Source organism: Myxocyprinus asiaticus, chromosome 7, assembly GCF_019703515.2.
Source record: "Myxocyprinus asiaticus isolate MX2 ecotype Aquarium Trade chromosome 7, UBuf_Myxa_2, whole genome shotgun sequence".
Classification (NCBI taxonomy): Eukaryota; Metazoa; Chordata; class Actinopteri; order Cypriniformes; family Catostomidae; genus Myxocyprinus; species Myxocyprinus asiaticus.
Genome location: NC_059350.1, coordinates 35170960 through 35189480, shown reverse-complemented (window position 1 = coordinate 35189480; position 18521 = coordinate 35170960). Strand labels below are relative to the sequence as shown.

Here is an 18521-nt window from a genome sequence, read left to right as displayed (position 1 = left end):
TCAAAGATCCACGGACTACTGCAGAAGCTGGAATTTAGTCGAACAGTGAAGTATAATTTAGAACGGCATCTGATTCCGAAAAGGTGCCATTGCGATGGATGGAGGGGCAAAATTTTGAAGGCGTCTGTGATATCAGCTTTCCCTAGCCAGGCACCTTTGCCAACAGTTTTAATAAATTGAATTGTATGGTCTACTGAAGCATAGGATAGGTGAATATTATTAGAGGGAATGAGACTGTTAATACTGGGAACCGGACTGTTATGTGGAGCAGAAAGACCAATAAAGAGGTGTTTTATACCTGAATATTTCCTGGTAGTAAAACCTATAGGATTAATGTGAAATATAGAGAACAGAGAATGGACATAGGGGCTGATTAAATAGCCCTTTTAACCTCTTTTTTGATTAGGTTGCTGTAAAAGACCTCTGTTCGGTCGGGAAAGGAGGAAGCTGGGACCCGGCTGAGCAGTCAACATAAAGTTTTAATGATACAAATTAAATTCAGCATAACATAAACAACACACACAAACATAACCCCATGTGTCTCGCTCTCTCTCTCTCACACACTGGCGTCACCGGCTCCACTTTAACTCTCTCCCCATTGATTAGGTGACGCAGAGCTGGCCGTGCACCCTCACAGCCCGACCACGCCCTCCTCCTCATCACACTCCTCCACCACCCGATTCAGGTCCGGGCGCCATCCGGGGCACCATCCCCCCATCTCTGGAGGGGAGACACTGTCCTTCCAGCTGTTCTGCCACCCGATGGTCCTCCTTGCCTTCTGGGAACCTGGGGAGAGATGAGGGTAGGGAGAAGGGAGAGAGAAAGAGCAAGTAGGAGAGACAGAGAGAGAGTGGAGAGAGAGAAAGAAAAACTGGCTCACCGGTCCCGAACACGGCGTCCACTGGTCCTCAGCCGCTCCGCCCAATAGCAGACGACAGCGGCTCCTCCGCCCCCTGGTGGACGGCAACAGCTCTTATGCTTCCTGGCAGACGGCAGTGGTTCCTCTGCTTCATGGCGAACGGCAGCGACCTCTCAGTTCCCTCGCCAGCGGCGAGTTCTCCCAGACAGCGTGCTCTTCCTCCTTTCTGGGTATCAGCACCAAATGTAAACAACCTCTGTTCGGTTGGGAAAGGAGGAAGCTAGGACCCGGCTGAGCAGTCAACAAAGTTTTAATGATTCAAATTAATTTCAACATAACATAAAAGACACACACAAACATAACTCTGTGTGTGTGTCTTCTCTCTCACTGGCATCTCTCACTGGCATCTCCGGCTCCCTTTATCTCTCTCTCCCACTGATTAGGTGACTCAGCACCGGCCGTGCACCCTCACGACCCAGCCACACCCTCCTCCACGCCCTCCTCCTCATCACAGCCGTCAACTACCTTGGGCTCTTTCAGCGCTGACAAAAGATTTTTTGATACATGAGTTGAGGAGGGGATGAAGCTAAGACCAGCTAGAAAACCTTGTAGGAGACCAGTAATTAAGAAATTTACCAAACAGCGATTAGGATCCTTGGATACATTTTTTTAAAGTTCTTGCACGTTGATTGGAGTGGAAGGATGTTTATTCATTTTATTGTTGGTCCGGGCTTGCTCCTGTGGGGACAAACAGTTCTAGGGTGACTGTTGCCGCATAAGCTACAACAATGCACAAATTTGCATCTAATATAAGGACAAACAGACTCATTAAAATGAATACAAACCAGAGTATAGCTATCTGCAGGGTTCATCTTTCCTATAGGCCAAGAGGAAAACCTAGATCTAGGTTCAGAAATGGAGGACGATGCTATGGAATCTTGTGTTGCTTGAAATGCTGTTCTGGGGCACAGTTTTGAAGAGTGAGTGAATGATCCACAGACAGAGCAGGAAATAGCTTGATGACATGTGAAGTGCCAATTGATAAGCTCTAGATCAAGCATGGACCAATCCATCTTCAAATTAAAACTTTGGCTGAAAAAGACTTTTGATATTCATATAAGAGAACCGCCATAGGTAAGGGCCAAATCTGAAATAATGGCCAAGTAGGTATCCAGTTCAATACGTCTCTCGGGAAATATCTCACATATAGTGTCCCTGTACAGTCAAAAGGCAACATTAAATTCAGCTAAGGTTACACTTTTGGAGAGCCTGTGGTCAAACTCTTTGAAGATTATAGACACATCACCACAGTCCACTATATGCTTGTACACCAGTCCAAAAGTGCAGATTAAAATTTTAACAAGATTAATGTCTTTACCTGCTAGTATTTGGCTGCGGAGGCTTGATGGAATTGCTGCTGCTGGAGGGATGAAAGGTGTGCTGCTGAAAGAAGCCGGGAGAGCTGAAGCCAGGGGAAGTGGTTATGTGGCAAGCCAAGGAGGTCGCTAGGGAGTTTGAGCACCATTATCTTACTATCCAGCTTATCGATGGAATCTTTCATTGCCATAATTGCTGCAATGACAGGGTCATTGCTGGAAGAAATGCCAGGGTTTTCTTTTTTTGTGGGAGGTGGTGCATCATCATTGTGATTTTTCACTTAGCCTTGGCTTTCCTGTGGGGCTGATGTTGGGTCGGAGCTGTGTTGTCTTGGGAGGATAAAAAGAACTCAAATAGCGCTTCATGGGATGCACCGGTTGGAGAAGATATTTTTCTGATGAAGAGATCTTCCAAGATCAGAGAAACTAGCCAATCAGAGATGGAAATGTGCTTTGGGGCGAGGCGATCTCTCCGGCGGGTTTTGCTCAGAATACTGACATTTCTACTGGTGGGGATTTTTGTATCTCTTGGCAATTGTCATGGTCATCCCCAGAATCTACCAGGGAAATGGCTTCTTCTGGATCAGAAGATTCTAGGAGAGACATTTCTCCTCAAGGAGAAATAAAAGGAGGGTAGAGACTGTGAGAAAAGTAGAAAACCGCATGGATAATCAGCTGCGCTGAATGCCATATAACACTGCGCTGTTGGACTGGAGTCGAAGCTGTAAAGGTGAATGCCTGCTTATAAATGATTTGACAGAGGGTTAACAACTCCTGATTGGTTAAGGAAGAGCCGTGTCGGGAACCAGGTACTGTCCACACTGTTCAGCGAAGTTCAGATCTTATGTCTAACTTCTATTTCTAATAATTGTTCACAGTTTACAATGTGACCTGGTAAGTTTATATTTTGAACTTTAACCTTGTGCAACCCTGCAGCCTCATGCTAGGACTCGCTATTTTGGTTTCACTATACGCAATGCATAATTTAAATTCATTTAAACCCATTGCATACACTTCAGGACACTCTAAGGAGTCATTTAAGGGTTAAACTTCTGACGCACGGAGTCACGTGACCAAACACCATGACATCGATTTCCTTGAAGTGCTCCTACGGATGCAGAACCAACAAAAGTGCCTCTGGTAAGAAACCTCTTAAAAAAATTCACTGAAACCTGTTTGGTTGTAAAGAGTAGTGTTTCGATTGATATTCTGCTTTTAACATTTCATTCATTTTCGTGCTTTGGTGCACTGATAAACATGAAGTACTCGGATGAGTGCTGTGGAGCGGTTTTCTGACAGATGTTTAAAAAACATTCAATTCACTTCATTTTAATCTATTTTTTATATTTTTGTTTGTTTACCCTGTACAATATGGTTCTATTCATTAAAGGTCCATTCAGTAGTTTGGAGCCAATTTAAAAAGTTTTACACATTAACGAATTAATTGTGTTTTTGTGAAGTTTGATCTGAATGGTGTACACTTACATGAGATGAAGACTGTACTCATAATAGTTTTCTATAAAAAGTGTTTTATTCTACATGGTGCGGGTCAACCCTTTCAGTGTGTTTCGACATGTTGAAATGACATGACCTGCAGTGTTTCACTAAACATCGAAGAAGAGAATCCTCAAGCAAATTGGCTGCCGCCTGTGTAGATAGATACACTTGGCTATGCTTAGAACAGTGATGTTTGGTGGCGCGAAGAGCGAAAAGAATCAGGATGAGCCAAGTATGCTTACACACACAAGGAATTTGTCATGGTGACAGAACACAATGGAACATATTTATCATCCTTTAACAGTGGAGACAACAGGAGATCCAGTAGCTGTACTGCCAAAGAAGCAAAAAAAGGTCTGAATCAACAAAAAGACCGACAAAGGCAAAAAACTAGAGTAATCATCGGTAACGGTAAGGCATCTACGTCTTCATTCGTTTAGTGCAATGTAGCTTGGCACAGCGATTGTTGTGGATTTTGTGTAAACCATGACGTTGGTGTGAGGGACTCGACATGGAGGCGAAGGTAGAATCCATATGTAGGAAGTTTATTAAACACAGCAAACAAATCCAAAACACAGGGCAGAGACATAATCGTTGAAGCAGGCAAATAAGTCGTTATCAAGTAACCAGCCTCATTCATTACAGAACCCCCCCCCCCCATTAACAACTCCTGGTGTTCTCCTTTGGGGTCATCCCCCTGGTCGTGGTGCTGGACGATTTGGGTGCCCTTGGTGAAAGTCATGAATCAAGGATGGATCCAGCATGTCGTTGGCGGATACCCACAATCTCTCCTCTGGTCCGTAACCTTCCCAGTCCACCAGGTACTGCATCTGGCCCCCTCTATGATGAGAGTCCATTATCTCTCTGACCAAGGGGATTAGTCTGCATGACTTAGAGAAATTATCAATGACACCAAAAATGGTAGAATACCCATTGGAGTTTGGCAGATCTACGATGAAGTCGATGGACAGGTGGGACCAGGGTCTCTGAGGGATAGGCAGTGGCTGTAGAAGGCCGGCTGGCAGTTTTCTGGGGGTTTTTGACAGTGCACAAACTTGACATGCCTTAATATATGCAGTGACATCATTTATGAGTGAAGGCCACCAGAATGAGTTATGTACCAGGCTTATCGTCCTCTGGATGCCAGGGTGTCCAGTGCTGAGGGAGGTATGGATCCATTGGATCATTCTCTGACGTAGAGGGCGTGGTACATACTGTTTGTTGGGGGGCATTCTGGTGGTGCAGGGTCTGTCTGTTGGGCTCTTTGGGTTTCTTCCATGATGTCCCAGTTTCTGGGTGCGATGATGACTGAAGGTGGTAATATGGATACTTTGAGGTATGTTGTGAGGAGGATCATAACAACGGGAAAGAGCATCAGCCTTGCAGTTCTTACTGCCAGGGGCGGTAGGTGACTGTGAATTGAAATCTTGTGAAGAAGAGTGACCATCGGGCTTGTCATGGATTGAGTCGTTTTGCTCCCTTGATGTATTCAAGGTTTTTATGGACGGTGATTACTTGGAATGGGTGGACAGATCCTTCAAGCCAGTGGCGCCACTCTTCTAATGCAGCCTTCATGGAGAGTAGCCCTTTGTTTCCAACATCATAGTTCCTTTCAGCTGAGTTTAGTTTACGTGATAAGAAAGCACATGGATAAAGTTCTCCAGGGTTACCATGGTGTTGAGAGAGAACCGCCCCGATGCCACAGTCTGATGCATCCACTTCCACAATGAATGGTTGGTTAGGATCGGGGTGCTTGAGAATGGGGGCTGTCGTGAAACTTGTCGTGAGGATTTCGAAGACTTTATGAGCAGAGTCACTCCATGGTAGTTTGGATGGTTTCCCTTTGAGCAATGACGTTAAAGGGGCAGAGGTGAGACTGTAGTTGTGGAAAAACCTCCTGTTGAAGTTCGCAAAGCCCAGAAAACGTTGTAGCTCCTTAACAGTATTGGGTCTTGGCCATTATTATACATCATGATGGCGCCGTGGATGGCTGCCTTGGTGTGGAGTGCTCCTATTGTTTTGTTGTTTTTGTTTGTTTGTCTTGTGTTTAGTAATCTTTTTCCAGTCAGTTTTACCAGAGACGAACTGCTGAACATTCGACAGCATATCCCAGTCAATCTTTTCCTGGATTTTAAATATTCTGATGTTTTGTTGGACATTTTAGTCGGAGACACGGCTGTATTGTTTAAACGCGCTATGAGACGCAGGTGAGGGAGACAAGCAGGTGCGGTGGTCAAGCTCCGTCGGCGTGGCTTTCGAACAGCACTGCCGAGCATTCATCTTGCGAATCTCCGCTCTCTCCCTAACACAAACGGATGAACTACATCTCCTCACCCGCACAAACAAGGACTTTTCAACCTCTGCTGCCTTGTGCTTCACAGAAATCTGGCTGAGTGAAGCCATTCTGGACAGAGCGTTACATCTGCTGGGCTTTCAGCTGTTCAGAGCGGATCGCATCGCGGAGTTAACGGGGAAAACGAGAGGCGGTGGAACATGCTTTTACATCAATGAAAGTTGGTGTACAGATGTAACAACGTTAAAGAAGATGTGCTGTCCTAATTTGGAAGTGCTCTTTATTAAGTGAAAGCCTTTCTACTCGCCACGGGAGTTTTCTTCGTTTATTCTGGTGAGTGTGTATATCAAGGCGACGTTCCTTAGCTAACCGCAGGCTTCTAGTGGGCGCGTAGCTCTGCAGAAATTATTTTAGGTATGCTGGAGCAGATCCAGTGACTGTTTTGTATGCCAGCATCAGAGCCTTGACCTTGATACGTGCATCAACCGGCAGCCAGTGAAGAAAGACAAGGAGTGGTGTAACATGCACTCTCTTTGGTTGATTAAAGAGCAGACGTGCTGCTGCATTCTGGATCATTTGCTGGGGTCTAATTGCACATGCAGGGAGGCCTGCAATGAGAGCATTACAGTAGTCCAGTCTAGTTATGACAAGTGACTGAACAAGAAGTTGTGTGGCATGATCAGAGAAGAAGGGTCTTATCTTCCTGATATTGTAGAGTGTAAATCTACATGATCTTGCGGTCTTTGAGATGTGGTCTGTGAAATTAGTTGGTTATCGATGGTTACTCCTAGATTTCTGACCGTTTTGGAAGGCGTTACTGTAGTTGCACCCAGCTGCACGGTGATATTGTGTTCAACAGCAGGGTTGGCTGGAAAGACAAGAAGTTCGGTCTTGGCTGGGTTAAGTTGCAGGCGGTGTTCCTTCATCCAGGCCGAGATGTCTGCCAGGCAGGCAGAGATTCGAGCAGTCACTGTGGTGTCGTTGGGCTGGAAAGACAAGTAGAGTTGCGTGTCATCAGCGTAGCAGTGGTAAGAGAAACCATGTGCCTGAATGATGGTTCCCAGTGATGTTGTGTATATAGAGAAGAGAAGTGATCCAAGCACTGAGCCCTGAGGTACCCCAATAAGTAGCTGATGTGACTTGGACACCTCACCTCTCCAGGCTACCTTGAAGGGCCTACCTGAGAGATAGGAATTAAACCAGTCAAGCACAGTTCCTGTGATGCCCAGCGAAGAGAGGGTGGAGAGTAATATCTGATGGTTGACTGTGTCGAAGGCTGTAGAAAGGTCCAGTAGAATCAGGATGGATGATCTGAATTCAGCTTCACCTGTCTCAGCGACTCAGTGACAGACAGCAGGGCAGTCTCAGTGGAGTGTCCACTTTTGAAGCCTGATTGATTGTCATCCAGCAGCTTGTTCCTTGAGAGACAGGCAGAGATTTGATTGAAAACTGCCCTTTCAAGTGTTTTTGCCATGAATGGGATGACAGAGACTGGTCTGTAGTGTTCAATTTGTGTGTGGTTAATAGCGGGTTTCTTCAGCAGCGGGGTTACTCGAGCCTGCTTAAATGTAGTGGGAAAAGTGCCTGTAAGTAGAGATGTGTTAATTATGTGAGTGAGTGCAGGTAATATGGACGGAGAGATGGCCTGGAGAAGGTGAGAAGGAATGTGGTCAAGGGAACAGGTGGTGGGGTGATTGGAGAGGAGTTTAGAGACCTCAGTGTCAGTCAGAGGAGAGAACATAGAGACAGAGGAGTTGCATACAGGAGATGGGTGTTTGACAGGGTGAGGTGCTGAGAATGCATTGCTGATGGTTGTAACCTTATTAGTAAAAAATGTGGTGTAGACATCTGCTGTCAGTGATGTATCAGGTGGTGGAGGGGGAGGACAGAGACGTGTGTTGAATGTTCTAAACAAGCTGCGAGTGTCTGTGGTGCTGTTGATCTTGTTCTGGTAGTAGGAAGTTTTTGCAGATTTAACGTTATCTGAAAAAGTTGCAAGCAGAGACTGATACTTACCTCGATCTGCTGGATCTTTAGATTTCTGCCATCTCCTCTCAGCTGCACTGAGGTCGGTCCGATGTTCATGAAGGACGTCAGTGAGCCAGGGGCTGGGTGGTGTAGTACGTGCTGGCCTTTAGGAGAGAGGACAGATGTTGTCTAGACAGTTGTTAAAGTAGAGCTTAGTGTGTCTGTGGCAGTGTTTACGTCAAGGGTGGAAAATATATTTTGTGTGGGAAGAGAGGTAGAAACAGCAGTGGAAAGGCGAGAGGGTGAAAGAGAACAGAGGTTACAGCGAAAAGGAACCAAAGGTGGAGTCTGTTTTAATGTAGATGGGAGAGTCATATTGAATTGAACAAAGTAGTGATCAGAGACATGTAAAGGAGTAACAAGAATATTTGAGTTGGTACAGTTACGTGTAAAAATGAGGTCCAGCTGGTTGCCTGATCTGTGAGTTGCTGTGGTGCTTAGTCTTTCCAAATCAAATGAGGCCAGAAGAGCATTTAGTGGCCTGGGGCTTGTCTTTGTGTATGTTGAAATCACCAAGAACCACAAGTGGCTTACCATCCTCCGGGAAGGAGGAGAGCAGGATATCCAACTCCTCAAGAAAGTTTTGCCAGCTGACCTGGAGGGTGATAAATGACAACAACATGTATTTTTGCGGGTTGCATTGTAGTAATAGCATGGAATTCAAAAGTAGTATTGTTACATAGAGAAGAGTGTGGTGAACAAGTCCAGTTGTTATAAATGAGCAAACCTGTTCCCCCACCCCTACCAGTGTGTCGAGGGGTGTGAGAGAAGGAGAAGTTGTTGGAGAGAGCAGCAGGTGTTGCTGTATCCTCTGGACGTATCCATGTTTCTGTCAGTTCTGTTTTTGTTGTTCGCATGGTACAAGTTTCCGAAGTAAGCAACAAGTGTGTGTGTGTGTTTACTGTAAAATAGCCATATTTCTTTATATGATCCAAATGGGCAACATAAAATGTTGTGTACATGCACAAGTTTGATCATTTGTAGGGATGTCTTTCAATCCATTGTGAATGTAACTAGCCTATCTTATCTCTCTGTTTCTGGTGTTTGCTGAGTAGTGCTTTACAAACAGGAATCGACCAAACATGTATGCACGAACATGATCGGCACAGTTTTCGCTGATGACTTTATATCTCGTTAGAAGGCATTGGAGTCGGACAAGACTTCTGGTGAACTTGCTGAGATTCTCTTGATTTGTTAATTAAAGGTATTTTGGTCTTAGTTGTTTAATATTGTTCTGTGGTTCAACAGACCTTGATTTTACACAGAATAATTTGAGCCTGTCCCAAACTTAAAGAGGTAGTTTACTCAAAAATAAAACCTCTCTCATTTACTGACCCTCATGCCATCCCAGATGTGTATGACTTTTTTCTCCTGTACACAAGATTTTTAGAAGAATATCTCAGCTCTGTTGGTCCATACAATGCAAGTGAAAGGATACCAACATTTTTAAACTCAAAAAAGCCCATAAAGGCAGCATAAAAGTAATCCATAAGACTCCAGTGGTTAAATCCATATCTTCAGAAGTGATATGATATGTGTGGGTGAGATACAGATCAATATTTAAGTCCTTTTTTTAACTATTGCTTCAGAAGATATATATTTAACCACTGGAGTCGTATAGATTAGTTTACCCAAAAATGAAAATTCTCTTATCATTTACCCTCATGCCATCCCAGATGTGTATGACTTTATTTCTTCTGCTGAACACAAATTAAGATTTTTAAAAGAATATTTCAGCTCTGTTGGTCCATTCAATTCAAGTGAATGATAGTTGATAAAATTAATTTGACTCGAGTGGTTTAATCAATGTCTTCTGAGGTGAACCAGTTGGTTTTGGGTGAGAACAGACTAAAATAAAACCCCTTTTTCACTGTACATCTTGCCATTGCAATCTCTAAACACAATCATGATTTCAAGCTCGATTACACTTCCTGGTGCTTTGTACAGTGCTAGATGGCGCTATAGGAAGTGTAATCGGGCTTAAAATCATGATCGCCAAGGAGATTTTCGTCTATTCTCACCTACAATAAAACCAACTGGATCACTTCAAAAGATATAGATTTAACTACTGGAGTCGTATGGATTACATTTTATGTTGCCTTTATTTGCTTTTTGGAGCTTAGGTTTTGGTCCCCATTAACCTTCAGAGCTGAGATATTCTTCTAAAAATCTTTGTTTGTGTTCAGCAGAAGAAAGTCATACACATCTGGGATGGCATGAGAGTGAGTAAATGATGAGAGAATTTTCATTTTTGGGTAAACTATCCCTATAATGGTGAGTGTACTGAAAAGTTGTATTCACATGTTATGTTAGAATATGTTTATGTTATAAGTCCAGACAGAATTTTTGCATGCAGAAAACTCGGCAGAATTGCAACATTTCTCATTTCTTAAATGTTCTACAAATTCCCCAACACTTGCATGTTGTTTATGAAATAGGCTAATTGTGTGATGCTTTTAGCAACCATTTTGAAAACAGTACTCTCAGGTTCCTTTAACACATTTTACCATGTTTAAATCCCATCCAAAAAATTCTGCAGATATTAACCTCAAAAATCTGCTTGGAAAGAGCCAAAAATGTCTATAGATTCTGTCTGGGCCTAAGCTTTCCTATCTTCAGACTATTGTGAAGGTTACAAAAGCTATGAATTTGGGTGGGAACTGAAGGGTTTTAGATAATTCACAATGTTTAGACTGAATAACACATTAAACATGTTCAACATTTAACATTAGATAAAAAATGTACTTTCAGGATCAACATAGTGTCCACTAGATTTGGCTTACTCGAGTTTGGACTCGGACTCGAGTAGCGTTTGCAATCAAATTATATGTAACTTCTAAGCGAGTGCTAATTACTACTGTGTTGACTCATTTGTATGTACTGTATTTTCCCAAATCAGTCTGCAGATAGAGAAAAAAGATTCAGAAAGAAATCTCAGTATAGACTATTATTTAATTAGATAGGGATAATTTTAAATAAAACTAAATTAAATTGAATTGACAAATTAAAAATGAAGTAGAAATAAAAACTAAATTAACATTCAAAACAATAATAACCCTGCTTTCACTTTCTTTAGTCTATGTTTGAGTGGAGGGGAAAAAGCAACAAATAACTGAAATGTCAACAGAATGCAATAAGAATTGTGTTGAAGGACAGTTTTGTCTTCATACACCTAAAGCATATGCTTTCATTCAGAAACCACTTTGAAGTCTGTTCAGCAGGATACTAATCATAAAATGTATATATGAAATGCAACAGAGGTGTTTTTGTTACATTTATATTGACAAATTATATATTGTCAGTTGTTTTTCTTAGTTGTGAAGTTTAAAATAAGCTTAAAATATTGATGTTGAGTTTACGGTTACAATTTGATTTCAGATTCATGAACAGATGCATTCGGACTCGACTCGGACTCGGCCTGTTATGGACTCGGTCTTGAGTCCGACTCGGCCCCTTTTGGACTCGGACTCAACTCAGATTCGATTGTTTGAAGACTCGGACTTGACTCGGACTCGACTAAGGTGGACTCGAACCCAACACTAGTGTCCACACAAGTCGAACCACTGTGCTTCATGCACTTCCTGTGCTGCTGAGAGAAGACGCCTCAAGATTCTTCAAAACATGCGGGGTAAATTACTTTATTCACACATTTCTAAAACATTTAGCCATTTTTGAAACTTAATAACACCCAAAAATGAAAATTATTTCATTATTTACGTACCCTCATGCCATCCCAGATGTGTATGACTTTCATTTGCAGATCACAAACAAATATTTATAAGAGTATTTCAGCTCTGTAAGGCCATACAATGCAAGTGAATGGGTGTCAGAACTTTGAAGCTCCAAAAAGCAGTTAAAAACAGCATAAAAGTAATCCATAAGTCTCCAGTTGTGAAATAATTAGTGTGGGTGAGAAACCTATCAAAATGTAATGGATTTAACCACTAGAGTCTTATGGATTACTTTTATTCTGCCTTTTTGTACTTTTTGGAGCTTCAAAATTCTGGTCACAATTCACTTGCATTGTATGGACCTACAGAGCTGAGATATTTTTCTAAAATCTTCATTTGTGCAGAAGAAAGTCAGTCATAAACATCTGGGATGGCATGAGGGTGAGTAAATGATGAGATAATTTTCATTTTTTGGGGAACTATCCTTTTAAATAAGATGATTTATAATAAAAATATATATAATAAATTAATAAATAAATGAACAACTACAAAAAAACAAAACAAGGTTTTTGTCTTCCATGGAAGAAATAAAGTCATACAGGTCTGGGACAAGTGAGTAAATAATGACATCATTTTTGTGTGAACTATTCTTTTATATAGGTGTGTATTTTGAAACAGATTTGAGTAAATTGTTCTTTTTTCTATTTCTGCATTTCAGGGCTGAAGATTCAGAAGAGCCAAATGTTGGATATTCACCAGATGCCCTGTTAACAGCGGTCAGAGAACTCATAGATGCTGCAGTTCACTACAATCTGGTCAAAAATGTAATTGTTCTTGAAAGTGAAGTCATCACCCACCTGCCCAGGCTTTTCAGATTTCTTTTTACATTTGGACTGATTTATGCATTGGATCTGAATTACCCCAAATTGTTTTAAAGACAGGTGGCTTTATAAGCTTTTAATGTTGAAGAATGTGCAACACTAATGCAGCTGTAGACAGTTTATCCTGTCGCTGTGAAATGTGTGTTTTTTGTTTTTTCAGTGTTGTGCCTCATGTTTTGTCAATAATTGTACCTTGTCTTTTTATAGTAAATATGTTTACTACATGCAGTTTGCTTATTTTATTTTATTTTATTTACGTTTAAGTTGCAGAATTGTCCACATTTAAGTTGACGAAACTTTAAAAAAAATAAAAAATAAATAAATACAAATTAAGTAACACTACTAGCACATTTCAAGTCACCTAAAATTATATAGTTTATTTATTAAGTTAGCATGGCTTAAAACAAGTTAATACAAAGCATATTCATGATTTCAAAAACATATATTTTTTTTAGTTTTATAAATATATTAAGTTTGCAGAACTTTAAATTTTGAGTTGTGGTTAATTAAAATAAACATAAGTAATTGCATATTTTGATTGGACCAAAATCGTTTCTTTTAATTTTTAGTTTCTGATAAAAACAAGTTATGCATACTTAAGTTTTGAAACTTGTGAAAATAAAGGCAATCATTTGCCTCACATTTTTTAAGATAGTAGGACTTATATGGTACATTTTATGGGCTTAAAATGGGAAAGGAGGAGGCGGGAACTGGCTGAACAATCAAAAACATTAACATACACATGGCAGCTGCATGTGGCTCTCTCGAACTGCTGCATCCGGCTGCTTTTATCCCTCTCCTGGACTGATTAGCCATATTGGGGCCCGGGCGTGCGTAGTCACGGCCCGGTCCCGCCCTCCTCCTCATCACACTCCTTCCTCCTTTGCCTCTGGCAAAGACGTACATGAAGTACATCCCCCCCCCCCCCCCCCACCTTTTCTGCTGGGAGCATTGCCTTTCTGGCTGCGCCTGCCGGCAGGCTTTTCCCCACCTCTCTCAAGACCTGGGAGGGAGACAAGGGGAGGGAAAAGGGGAGAGGGAAAGAGCAGGGCGGAGCGACAGTGAGAGAAAGAGAGGAGAGAGAGAAAAAAAATTGCTCGCCGGTTCCCAGACATGCCGTCGCCTAGTCCTCAACCACTCCTCCACCTTCTGGCAGATGACAGCGGCTCCTCACCGGGAGGAAAGCAGCGAGTCCTCCAACCCCTGGTGGATGGAATGCCACTCCACCGCTCCAGGCGGCCGGCAGCAAGCCCCTTCTCCCCTCGGAGACAGCGGCCATTACTCCGCGTCCAGGCGGCCAGCAGCGACTTCTCTGTCCCCTGGCGGACGGCCGCGGCTGCTCCTTTGGGCGGACGGCAGTGGTGAGGACTCCACGACAGTGCATCCCTACTCCCTCCCGGGTTTCGGCACCAATGTAACGGGGTTACATTGGGGCTGAACAGTCAGAGTAATATTGAATGTAAAATTAAACCATAAAGACAAAAACATAAACACACACAAGGCAGCTGTGTGTGGCTCTCTCGAACTGCCGCATCCGGCTGCTTTTATCCCTCTCCTCGGTTGATTAGCTCGATTGGGGGCCAGGCGTGCATAGTCCTCCTCATCACATACGGGTTTACTGCTTTTATTATTATTGTAAATATATATGTGTATGAATGTGTGGATGTGTGTGTGTGTGTGTGGGTTTGGGTGGTTTACGAGGACATTATTTTAGGTTACAAACTGGTAATTACAGTCTTCATAAGGATAGCCGCACCAACGTGTGTGTGTGTGTGTGTTTGATATCATGTTTTAATTCATATTATGTTAAGGCAAAAAGCCTTTTTTTAGGGGCGGAAAACAAAAGCTTTTGTAAAAAAACATTTTAGAGATTGGTTTGTCAGCTTTAAAAAATGATGAACCAGTGAAAAAAGCAACAAAAGTGTTAAGTGTGAAAATATGCTTAAGCATTATAAGCCGTTGCTAATGAGTTCTTGTAATATGCTGAATAAAATAATTTGTCTGTTGTTATGTTGTTTTTGCAAATAATAATAAAAAAAATTAATAAAAAAAGAATCAATGAGTGGTGGTGTATTTTTTAATTAGTATTGTGAACTATTTTCCAAAATATTGCTACAGGCATATAGTTTTAATTCTATAGCATAACATTTATGTTAGCAAGCAACTGCTGCAAAAATTTCACTATTTCAGTGATTTTAAAGTATTATGCAGACAAATCTTTTCCTGTTTCAATAATATAATAAGTTTTTTGCAGTTTATATTTTTTAAATGTAGAATGACACAATGCAGAAGTACAGTTAACCTATATTTAGAGAAAGAAAATGCATTTTTTGCAGTTTATTAATGTATTTGAATAAATATAAATAAGTTGACAGATTTTTTTACAACAATTCTGACAGTTAATTTAAACCTGGGCTTTTGCAAAGTAAAATTACATGTTTTTTTTTGTGTTTTATATATAAATGGTCTTAGATTTACAGTATTTTTTTGTAATAACAATAGTAAATATAGCTGCGAGCAGCAATTAACGGGGTTCAAGCGGTTTAAGGCCTTTAAGCACATGCGTAAAAAGGTATTATGTTTTATTTAGCAAGCATGTAACCACCTAGATCATAGATGAAATAGACCATTTACAGCCAATACAGGCAATTTACTAAGGAAATACATGATGTTTAAAGCTTTTTAAAGCTCATAGCGCCACCTACGGTCCGATCTCCATAAACGTCTGCATGCTTGTTTAGAATCATATGCTGCATGTGCTCACCTAATTTCGTGAAGTTCTGAGTTTTTGTTTAGGAATTATGGCCTTATTTGTTCACTTGACCATGACCATTTTCTAAATGACACTGTTATAGCTACCCAAAGGGTAAAGTTAAAAACAATTTTTTTATATAATTATTGACAGAGAGTCCAGAGAATTGTACTGCATTGGTTCTATTGAGGTTGAGCGAAAAACCTAGGACTAGTTCACAAAAGTAGGTTTTTTACATAATCGTGAATACTTAATGAACGATTTGATTGACAGCAGTGGTTCTTGAGGCAAAGTTGTTCAGTATGAGAAGAACTAACAAATTATATGAACTATAGCTGCGTCCCAATTCAGAGGCTGCATCCTTCAAAGGTTGCATTTGAAGGCCGATTGCGTCACTGCTGTCCCAATTCGACCTCCAAATGCGTCCTTCGTTTCCGTGAAATGAAAGATACAACAGATGGATCCTTCGTAGCCTTGCCTACCCCAGAATTCATTGCGCGTCCGTGACGACAGGATTTTTTTGAGAGAAATTGCCGAATTACACTTTTAAACGTAAGTATTGGGTTTCAACTTACTCAAATATCTAATGATACAAATGTAAAAAAATAAATACAAAATAAAAAAACTTTAAAGTGGTTCAAATGTCGACTTATATCTTACTAAGATGTGATTATATATAGTTTCTACTCTTTATTATATACAGAAATGGACCATGGTGAAAATATTTAGACAGTTTGTGAACCCTGTTTTTTTTTCAGACAGTTTAATATAACTTTCAAAAAAGTCCAGTACAAACATTACAGTCACTTGGTAGCTGTCACAGTTGTTAGGTGACAAGAACAGTCCTCCGTAGGCTAGACTGTCCCAATTAACAAAGCTCAGTCTGACCGTGGCCTTTGAAGTCCAAGTCCTTCGAAGGATGCAGCCTTTGAATTGGGACACTGCCATTGTGTGTATGTGCAAAACACCATGTGATTACAGAGGCGTAAAACTAGTTAGCTACGATTTATTTCAAATTTCTCACAGACCTCTAGGGCCAGGAGTCAAACAGGCCCACTGAGTTTTGTGCTGATCGGCCTCCGTTAACCTTGTCTAATAGGTGCTCAAACTTCATTGGCCGATGGCGGCCATGTTTTTTGAGATACACCAATGTCATAGACAGTCATGGCACCTTGGACAAAGACACGGCATTCCGATTTTCATCTCAATCAGACTAACGGTTGCATAGTTAGAGCTTTTTTTTTTTTTTTACTGTGAACTCAGATTGAGCTAATACACGTGTTCTGAGTTTGGTGAAAATATCTCATTTCGTTCAGGCGTTATAGCCATTTTAGTAAAAATGGCCCACCCTTTTCGAACGTTTTGGCACCCCTTAGCGACCGTGAGTCGAAATTTCAAACTTTTTTGATAATTATTGATAATCAGACTCTAGAGTATATTTCTGCAGTGGTTTGGTTCCGATCGGGCGAAAAACCTAGGACTGGTTCGCAAAAGTAGGTTTTTAACATTATCTGAAATATTTACAGAACGTTTGACAGACACCAATGCTTCTTGAGGCAAAGTTGTTTAGAATGAGAAGAGCTATCAGGTGTTATATATTACTTGTGTTTTTTCACAACACTGCATTATATACAACCATTAACACCTACAAAAATGGTGATAGCACCACCTAGTGGCCGATTTTTTTAAACTTTGCACAACTCTCTCAGACCAAGAGTCAAATAGGTCCACCAAGTTTCGTTCCGATCGGTCATTGTTAACCTTGTGTAATAGCTGCTGAAATTTGATTGACCAATGGCGGCCATGTTTTTCAACATACGTGAATGTCCATACAGACAATGATGGCAGCTGAGATAAAGACAATGTATGCAAATTTTGAATTCAATAGGATTAATGGTTTCATAGTTACAGCCAATTTCATGTTTTTTGGTATTATAGCGCCACCATATGGCAAAAACTTTTCTGGGTGACCAAAGATTGACCTCTTACATAAGCATGCCAAGTTTGGTGAAGATATCTAATTTCCTTCAAGAGTTAAAACCATTTACGTAAAATTGGCCACTCCTACTTCCGATGTTTTCGCATACAGTAGCTAGCTCGAGTCGAAAGTTCAAACTTTTTTTGATAACTTTTGATATTGAGACTCCATAGAATCGTTTGGCACTGGTTTGGTCCCGATCGGACGAAAAACCTAGGACTAGTTCGCAAAAGTAGGTTTTTTGAAAAATCCAAGATGGCGGAAAATTTTTATAGGCGGAAATGAAATCGGAGATATATGTTTTGTTTGATTTGGGCCAAGGATTCAAATGGTATAAAGCACTTGAGTATACGACAAACGGTCTAGAAGTTGTGAGCAGATTTGCGTTTTTGATCGCTGTAGCGCCCCCTATTGACCGATTTCGCCAAGTCCGTGTTTCTGAGTAGCGAGCAATACTACTACCGTCTCACCAAGTTTCAAGTCTCTAGGCCCTATGGTTTGCTCTGCCCGATCAGTTTTATGGCGGAATAATAATAATAATAATAATAATAATAATAATAACAATAATAATAAACAGCGCTAAGCTCTTGAACCCCTAATTATCTGCACTTAAGCTTTTCTTTATCATTCTTTTAAAGATAATTATTCTGTGTTTTAGAGGTGTATGACTCTATTCTAACAATTAATATATGTTAAAAGTAAAAGTTTTCATTGAATTATAGGGAGATTTCTTGTAGAATTATAGTAATAGATTTTAATTATGGTAAAGCTAGTTACTGTTTTTTGTTTGTTTGTTTTTTTTGTTTTTTTTTTACAGTTTATCTATGTTTTTTAATCCAACAGTGCTTTTCTGTTTTTCAACAGACATTTTCTGGCACCTTTGCTGCCAGTAAATGAAAAAATGTTTTACAGTTTTTTTTTTTTGTTTTTTGTTTTTTACAGTGTAATTGCCAGATAAATGTCCTACATTTTGTTAGATTTCTCTGAAAACAAGACAAAATATCTTATACCATTTTGCTTGTCAAGTAAATATATCTTGTTTTAGGAATATTCAGATGAAAAATAAGATAAAAATACTAATTATGAAAAAGATTTTTTGCAGTGAATAAGTTTTTCTTACTTGAGCTCAGCAAGCTAGCTAGCTTACTCATTCCTGAAGTCATAGTTAAATCAGAGATTATATAGC

The 18521-nt window shown here is 40.7% G+C and overlaps 1 long non-coding RNA gene across 2 annotated transcripts in view; it reads left to right on the top strand.

Annotated features, from left to right (window-relative positions):
* LOC127444386 (uncharacterized) overlaps positions 1-12956 on the top strand; it is a 50493-nt gene extending 37537 nt beyond the window's left edge. Inside the window, exons 1-3 of one of the 2 annotated variants that reach the window (XR_007897803.1) lie at positions 3271-3375; positions 11432-11681; positions 12443-12956. This is a non-coding gene — a long non-coding RNA (uncharacterized LOC127444386). Of the gene's footprint in view, positions 1-3270; positions 3376-11431; positions 11682-12442 lie in introns of those variants that run through there. The other variant, XR_007897802.1, reaches the window with a different exon arrangement.
* Positions 12957-18521: the final 5565 nt, after the last annotated feature.